General features: G+C 47.6%; 1 protein-coding gene across 9 annotated transcripts in view; it reads left to right on the top strand.

Moving 5' to 3' along the window:
• The window catches only part of CASZ1 (castor zinc finger 1), a 308,728-nt gene that overhangs the window by 181,193 nt on the left and 118,874 nt on the right, over positions 1 to 8,661 (top strand). The gene's annotated exons all lie outside the window — the stretch shown is intronic.

The raw sequence follows: 8,661 nt of genomic DNA, 5'->3' as shown, positions 1-8,661 counted from the left end.
TAAGCTCCCCGCCCCCTTGCACCTCATCCTGTCCGTAAAAGGTTGCCTGTCAGGTTCCCGGCGTGCTGTCTAAATGAAAAGGAATTTTAATTTATTTGGGACAAGCTGGTGACGGATGAGGAGACTGCTTATTACATTTAATGAGCTTTCCCCCCTCCTCTTCTCCTTCTTGCACCTTGGCTGGATTGTTTTCGCCCTTTCCGCGGGAGATTTATATGGGGTGTCCCGTGCGTTCTGCTGCTCCCCCTCCCCACTTTTGTTTCTGGGACACATATTGGTCACACCAGGGCAGGGTTGCACAGGCCACGGCAGAGGTTTGTGGCCGTTTGAGGTTCCCACGGCCTATTCGGAGGGGGGGGGGAGTTTATGGCGATTGGTGGGTCGGAGTGTGGAATCCATGGCCTGGCATCTGACTCCATCAAGGGGTTGACTTCAAAGGAAATAATTTAGGCCTGAGAAATCACAGCCTAGTATCACTCCAATGTGCGATTTTGGTGTCGTTCTTTGGACATGCTTGTGTTTGGAGAGTTTTGGGAAACTCACTAGGTGTTTGAGGATTGCTTTCTGCAATAGGTCAGCAAACAGGAATTTCTCAGGGCCCAGGTTTCCAGCCCATCCTCTGCCTGAGACTGAATTTGTGCCATTCAAAAATAGTGCTCTTTTTACACTGCATAAATGACACCCCCCCTTCTGTTTTGCTCGCTGCCGCTCACCCTGCTACTTCACACTTTGTGGCCTATCATAGAGTCGTGGGCATGGGGCGAGTTTCACATTCTTACCGCTCTTTAACCTCTCTTGTGAGCCGGAATGGGAAGCTAAAACATGTTGTGGAGTAACTAAACTGCATTAAGTGTGGTCTCAGTTTTATTATGAACCTGCCCCCCTTCCAGACACACACACACACACACAGAGTTAAAAACTAGTAACTGCAGTTATCCATACACCAAACCATCCTGTGCTTGTTGATCCGACATGTTTGAGATAATTACTGGAGCATTTATTTCATAAGGCATAAGATTGTAATAAAATGGTTGATGATTGACTGGCCTCCACTTTGCACCTGTTATTTTGGTAGAAAAGAATGAAAGTGTGTGTGTTGATGTGTGTTCCTTTATGGTCTTTTTATTTATTATTTTTATTATTATATATTGGTTCATCATACCAGGAGATAAAAGCACCAGGAAGTGTTCAGTCTGCATTGTTTTGAAATATTTGGTTCTTGGGTGTGCGTTTGTTCTTTATTAGGCTTGATATGTTCTTGTTCAGGATGTGGCTGAGAGACGGGTCATTAAAAAAAAAAATCCCCTCCCCTCCCTTTCCCTTTTTTTGTTACTGTTGTTTTTTCCTATGAGGTTGGACATTTTAATCTTAAGGGGTAGAAAAGTGACTTTTCCCTGCAGTTTCAAGGTATTGGGGGTGGAGTGGGAGTAATTATTGAGAGTTGGGATGACGTGGTGCCATGTTTTGCAACCTCCCTAGTTCTGCATCCAAGGCCTTGTCCCCCTCTTTGGGAAATTGGCACCCCCTGCTGGCGGGAGCTATAGCCTTCCATCCAGTAAGTTCTCCCTGATGGAATGGGGCCAATAGGACTCTCTGTTGCTGTGGCAATCGCCCTCTGGCACCTAACGATGAGCTCAGAAGGAAAAAATGGAGTCCTGAGTCAGACCATTTAGCTCCATAACGTATGTGCTGACAGGCAGCAGCAATCCAGAGTTTTCAGACAGGCAGTCTCTCCCAGCCCTACCTGGAGATACTGGAGAATGAACTAGAGACCTTCTGCAAGCAAAGCAGGTGTGCTACCTACCACTGTATTGTGGCCCTTCCCTTGAGACATGGGAACACAGGACTCTGCCTCACACTGAGCCAGACCATCGGTGCATCCAGATCAGTACTGTTTACACTGACTGGCAGCAACTCCCCAGGGTCTCAGGAAAGTGCTTCTCCTTGCCGTACCTGGAGATACTGGGGATTGAACCAAGGACTTTCTGCATACAAAGAAGATGTTTTACCGCTGAGCTGTGGCCAGCCAAGCTTCTAGACTGTGGTGGGAGTCAGTGGCAGCACACATGTGGGGGCCCCCAGTAGAAACATACTTGTGCAAGAAGGCCCAAGATGTTGGGTAAACCCTGGAGATTAGGGCCTGGAAGCCTGCAGTCTGCATGTGGGTGAGCCCATCTATTGTGTTCTGAGGTCAAGGGCTTTATCTCTCTTTGAAGGGCCTCTGCCAAGCTCCTCAAGTCATCACAATACAAGCTCTCTCAATACCCTTTTAGTCATACCTGAAAAGGTGCCAGGCAGGGGTGGCAGAATCGGAAGGATGCTTGGTCCCTGCACCACACCATCATGGCGGCCAAAGGTTTGGGTGTTTCTGCAGAGGTGCAATTTCACACAGTTTCTATGGACCCAACTCTACTTTTTTACTCTGCATGGAAGTTCATTTTCTGTTGGGTCATTGGGGTGACTGGCAGGCAATAAATTAGTAATAATAAGAAAATGAGGGGTGATGATGCTGATAATGAAATAACGTTCATACCAATGCACAGTGCCCAGATAAAGTTTTCAAATAAAAGTGCCACCATTTCCTTTGGGTGGTGGTCACTTGAAGTTTCCCCCACAATTAATGTCATCATTTTTGTGCAGAATTCAAATTTCATTCAAAAGTAAGACAAATTTCCAGGCCCTAATGGTGGTGAATAAGCCGTCACCCCCCTGTGGGCAGTTCTTGTTGGCATCTCAAAAGCCTCAGGTGGGCTTACGTAAGGTTTCTGTTGGTCAGGATTTGGGGCTTCAGTGCCTCACATAAATTATGCAAAGTGAACGCATTTGTTGAACTTACACAAGCTGCAGAATTCATTCTTTGCAGAATTCATCTTCTTGAATGCAGAATTCAGCCTTGGCAAGCTGTTGTTATACACACACCCTCTCTGCCCACATGGAGAATATGCAGCTCTTTCTGAGGGCCTGTTCTTTTCTGGAATCATTCATTCCAGGAGGAACTGGTTCACAACTGATGGTCATCTCTCTTGCTAATATTTGGGAGACTTTGGGGAAGTGTTGCCGGATGCTGTAAGACTAGCTGTCTGATCACCTGTGGAGAGTGAGAATCTCCCCTAGGGGACCAGCCGTGTGTTTATATTACGATATGTCACCGATTAAGCTGGCAGGTTGGCCATAGCATCCAATGCATGCTCAACCTAGAAAGGGAGGGGGAAATAAAGAACTACAAAATGCCAAATCAGTGGCAGAGGAACCCGCTGTTGGAGAGCAAGAATGCTAGAGCAGAGGTGGGTAATCCCAGGCCTTGGGGGAGAATTCAACCCTTTAGGATTCTCTTTGTGACCCCCAGGACTCTCGCTAGGCCTAGGCCTCTCCTCAGGCCACACACTCTTTCCCCTCGGCCACACCCCTCACTGGCTCTGTTTTGTGCCCTCCTCATCGTTCTGCCCAGACACTGAGGTCCAGCGCCAAAGGCCTTCTGGAGGTTCCCTCGCTGCGAGAAGCCAAGTTACAGGGAACCAGGCAGAGGGCCTTCTTGGTAGTGGCACCCGCCCTGTGGAACGCCCTCCCACCAGATGTCAAAGAGAAAAATAACTACCAAACTTTTAGAAGTCTTCTAAAGGCAGCCCTGTTTAGGGAAGCTTTTAATGTTTAATACATTATTGTATTTTAGTGTTTTGTTGGAAGCCGCCCAGAGTGGCTGGGGAAACCCAGCCAGATGGGCGGGGTATAAATAAATAAATAAATAAATAAATAAATAAATAAATAAATAAATATTATCATCATCATCTGCCTTTGCCTGGCTGGTATTGACTTTGGCCCCACCCACAACCGGCATGTGGCCCCTGGGAGGCTCCTCAGTGGGAAAGCTAATCCTCTTCCCTCATGCTTTAGAGCACTTCAGTTCAGGCGAGACACAAAATTTGTCAGAAGGGCTTGCAAGGCGTTTGGAACAGTTGCACTTTATAGCATGGCTGCCCCCTTCCCTTGCTGATCAGCTCAGGCTGCTCTGTCCTGGTGTGCTCAGTTGTTGAAGGAAAGTTGAGAGCGCTGGGCACAAGGTGTGTCTGTAGTCCGAAAGTGAGGGCCACCTTGGTTTTCTAACCAGAGAGCGGCCAGCAATGTGCCCTGAAGTTCCCATGTGTGTTGTGGGGCCAGGCTGTTTTGCACAAAGTGTCCCGTCACTGTCAGAGTTGCCCCTTGTGAATTTTCAAGCACGCACAACATGTAAGAGAAGGTTGTGCTGTTCCTCAATTGAAAACGTATAGGATGCCATGTGATGGTTAGCGACTTGGAGGGCTTTGAAAGATTAGAGTAATTTGTGAAGCGGAACACTGTGGCTACTAGCTGCGAAGGCTGTGTTCCTCCTCCATTGTTGGAGGTAGCATGCTTCAAAATACTAGTTGCTGTACACATCAGGTGAGGAGAGCTGGTGTTGCACCCGCAACCTGCTTGTAGGCTTCCCATAGGAAATCTAATCCAGCAGGGAAGCTCTTACGTTCTGCTTCCCTGTGCATGCTGCCCATGGCCCATCTACGACTCTACCTCCATTTTGCCTCTTCTGTCAGCATTAGTGCTGCTGGCAGTGTTTTCTGCTGGCCTACCAGGGGAGTTCCACCAGTGTAGGTGTCACAACAGTGTCACACCTTGCAGTACTTCTGCTAAATCGGAATAGCCCTCAGCTGGCAGATGTTAAATACCTGATTATGCCCTAACATCATGATCCTATGCATCTTTACTCCAGAGTAAGTCCTGTTGAGCTACTCCCAAGGATGTGTGCATACAACGCTTGCCTAATTCTGCATTGAACCCAGCTGGTTTTACTTCTGAGTAAACACATGGATGCTTGGGCTGCACGAAGGGAAACTTTAATATAGGTCACAAACTATGAACCATGTGGAGCGGTGTGCTACCAAAAATGTTTTGGGTCTGGTTATTTTCATTTTGAAAATCTGGGCTTTGAAATCTGGAGAGATGTTTGGTGCTGTGCTGTTCCACCAATTTTTAAAAAGAATTTTCTTAGCGTAGGACTCAGAGAAGACTTTCTGGGACTGCCAGTAAGCAATAAGCTTACTCCAGGTCATAAGGAAAGAAGCATATGTTAAATTTGCTTTTATAACGTGTATTCTCATTCTCTTGCTTTAAAAATAAATAAATTCCTGGAATGATCTATCTTTATTTCCCATTCTCTCCTCATCCACCTTTACGGGGAAAGCTCAGTACAACATGACTGGATCTAGTTGTGTGTACAAAACACTGCCAAAATATGAAATGCTTTTAGCAAGAAAAAGGTCTAAGATTGTATTTGCAAGACAAGGCAAAGGGCTTTACAGGATGCAGTGGCTTGTAGGGGGGATCCAGATGAGGAGTATTTTCAGTGTTCCTCCTCCAAAGTGGCTGAGAAGTTGAATGCTACTTCTGCAAAACCAGCCATGGACTTTAGGAATAGAGAGAGGGAGCGGGAGATAGCATAGAGGTGCTTTTCACCTTCCTTCCCTCCCCACCCCCTGTTGCTGGAGGGATTTGCACCGCGTTCTGCTGCCAGGCCAAGTTCAAGGTATTAACGCTAACATAGAAGGGTGCTAACGCATGAAGCATGATACAGCTCAGGACCAGGTTACTCGAGAGACCACCTTAGCTCTTATATACCTGGTAGATCCCTGCAGTTTGCACAAAAGTTTCTCCTGCAGATCTCGGAAGCCTGCTCCGCAGCAATTCGGAGCAGGGCTTTTGGTGTAGCTGCCCCTGTTTTCTGGAACTGCATCCCTTTCGAGATACAACAGGCACCTGCAATTGAAGGCATTTCTTCTCCAACAAGGTTTCCCAGCTGGGTGAACGGGTATCTGCCATGGGTGGCTACTTCATATCATTTTAAAATGTACCTGTGTTGTTACTTTCTATGTTTTTTTCAAGCTGTTTTTCCCCGCTGTTCTTGTTACATTTTGTGCATTGCTTTGGGTGGTTGGGTGGAATGCGATAGATAAATAAATAATACCCCCCCCCCAAAAAAAAACACAACCCACCAGCATTGCCCACCAGCCCCCTTTTTAGCTACCTTCCCACCATCAGAATCTATTGCATGAGTGACCTTACTAGAACCGACTAAGATCATCTAGGGAAGCTGATAGACTTTAATTTCAAGACTAGAAAGGCAGACTCCTCCATCACACAAATACGTCACCCCAAAGTGCCACGGTGGACTGCAGGAGGCAGGATTACATGGAAACCACCTACGCCCCGGCCTGATCTTACTCCTCTCCTCTCCTGTTCTTGTGATTTAGATAGAGGTCCTTTCTTGTCCCTTGGAACAGGAAGGCAGCCTGTCGAGATGCAGAAGGGTGGCACACCCAGCGAATTTCCGAAGTGCGGAGAAACTCCCCTTTATGAAATTAGTGCACCCAGCCTCCTGTCAAGACAACAGGTTTTTGCCTGGGGGATCCAGATGAGTAGTGTTTTCTGTGTTCCTCCTCCAAAGTGGCTGAGAAGTTGAATGCTGCTTCTGCGAAACCAGCTGTGGACTTCAGGAATAGAGAAGGAGGAAGGGAGAGAGATAGAGAGAGATAGCAGAGAGGTGCTTTTCACCTTCCCTCCCCATCCCCTGTTGCTTTCTCTCATTTTCCCTTGAGGGTTGGCTCCACTTTCCCTTTTATTAGAACAGGACCTAATTGAAGCTCAGTTCTGGGAAGCCAAGTTTGAATCATACTGATCCCGGCGTTCTTCAATGAGAAGTGGAACTGAGGGGGAAGGACAGACCTGTCATCTTACGGCACCAGACAGGTTGGCAGCTCCCATGGGTGACATCATCACAGCAGTCTGCCAATCAGGATGTGGTCGGGGAGCCATCCACACACTCGTTTCCACTTCAGGAACCCTAAAGTGTATGTCTGGGGTGGAGGCAGCAAATGTGGTTTTATCCAGGTAGAACCCACAGGTCGCTATCCTGTTTGGCCGCGCACAAACACTCAGGCACGCGCATGCCCCCCGCCCGCCTGCACCCCTCCGGTTCACTGCGGACCGGATCAATTTGGACGTCTTCAGCAATAAAAAATGCCGATGTCGTCCTAATTCACCAGGCCCCGAGATGACAGCAAATTTACATTTTTTAATTAAACTAGCAGCCAGTTTTTATGAGAGGGGGCTGGGTTATGCAAATCAAATGGTTGTGTACGAAAGATTAGGAGAGTTTGGGAATAAATTCCACAAATGCTAATAAAAAAGAGAGAGAGAGAGGGAAAGAATGAGAGGAAGAAAGGAGGGACATTGTTCCATTAGCCCCTTTTAGACTGATTTCCCTGGAGAGAAGTAATGGGGGTTATGGGGGGAGGGAGCTTTCAAAGACAGGTAACATTAATTTTTAGGATTGAAGGCTTTCTAGGATGGAGACCCTTCCCTGAGGAGCATGGCAGTTGGGCAGCAAAAGAGGAGGAAACTTATTAGCTGTTCCGTTGGTGCCACTATCCCGCAAAGACCCTACTGAGATTAGGACCACAAAGAGAGAGTAAGGCTCCTGTATGTGTCCACATCAGGGATACCCACTTGCTGGGCAGACTTGAAAGCAAGAAGCTGGACAACACACATGAAGATGCCGAACATTCTGCCCGCAGAGCTTGGACTGATGTGCAGCTGCGGTGCGATCCGACACCTCTAGGCTTGTGGAGACATTTTGCACAGCAAGGAAGTGTTGCTTAAAGTAGCTAGGTGCGACCTGAGGCACAATCTTGAGTTATTTAAGCTGCGGCCGCACAGGCAGTATTGATATGCATCAAGCTCCATTCGCTTAATTGGGGATCTCCATAAACCTTAAGAAGGAAGCCAGGGGTTTTTGAGAGCTTCACAAGGACATCCCTGCTCCTACAATTCTTGCATTTGCAGTGCCTCAATCACAGAATTCTAGAGTTGGAATGGACCACGAGGATCATTTAGTCTGATGCAGGAATCTTTCACCCAAAGTGGAACTCAAACCCACAACCCTGAGATTAAGAGTCTCATGCTCTAACCAACTGAACTAAGAAGCCTCGCTGAGGAATTTGCATCACGTATGCGATGCTGCCTTCTTGTTGTAGCTTCTGTTTACACAGTTCTTGCATTGTCCAGAGAGTGCTTAGCAAGCTTTCTGTTTCTTATACACCCTTATGAGGTAGGCCCCTGCTGTTCCTACTTTAAAGTTGGGGCACCAAGGCCGAATCTCCTCCCCGCCCCCCCAAGACTTCATAATGGAGCCTGGACATTGGTGGCTGTAGGTCAGCAAGGAAACATTCAGGACTGGGCCTGACATAAGCCAGAAAGTTTCTGCAGAGCTCCCAGCCAGCAAGAAAACTGGGATGTGAGCCAAGCAGGACTAAGAATTCCCTGAAGGAGCAAGTCAAGGTGGGGAGTCGCTGCTGTCCTATGTTGACTGGGAAGCCAAGGCCTTAGTCCCAGGCCACACCCAGCTGGATTCCAGTGACGTGGTTTTCCGGCAGCTGACACCGTGCGCACCACAGTGCAAATGACGCGTCATGATAAATAGCAGTCATAAGTGAGGAGTGTAGACAGTTGTTGTTGTTGTTTTGAAAATGCCCCATTTGGGAAGGTCCTTGACTTGGGATGATGGTCCTGATAGGTTCAAAGCTTCCAAGCCTCCTCTTCTCTCCGCAGAGGCATGGTTTTCAGCAGCGTTTGGGA

Source organism: Podarcis muralis, chromosome 7, assembly GCF_964188315.1.
Source record: "Podarcis muralis chromosome 7, rPodMur119.hap1.1, whole genome shotgun sequence".
NCBI lineage: Eukaryota > Metazoa > Chordata > Lepidosauria > Squamata > Lacertidae > Podarcis > Podarcis muralis.
The sequence above is the reverse complement of the archived record's forward strand: the minus strand, read 5'-3'. Positions and strand labels throughout refer to the sequence as shown.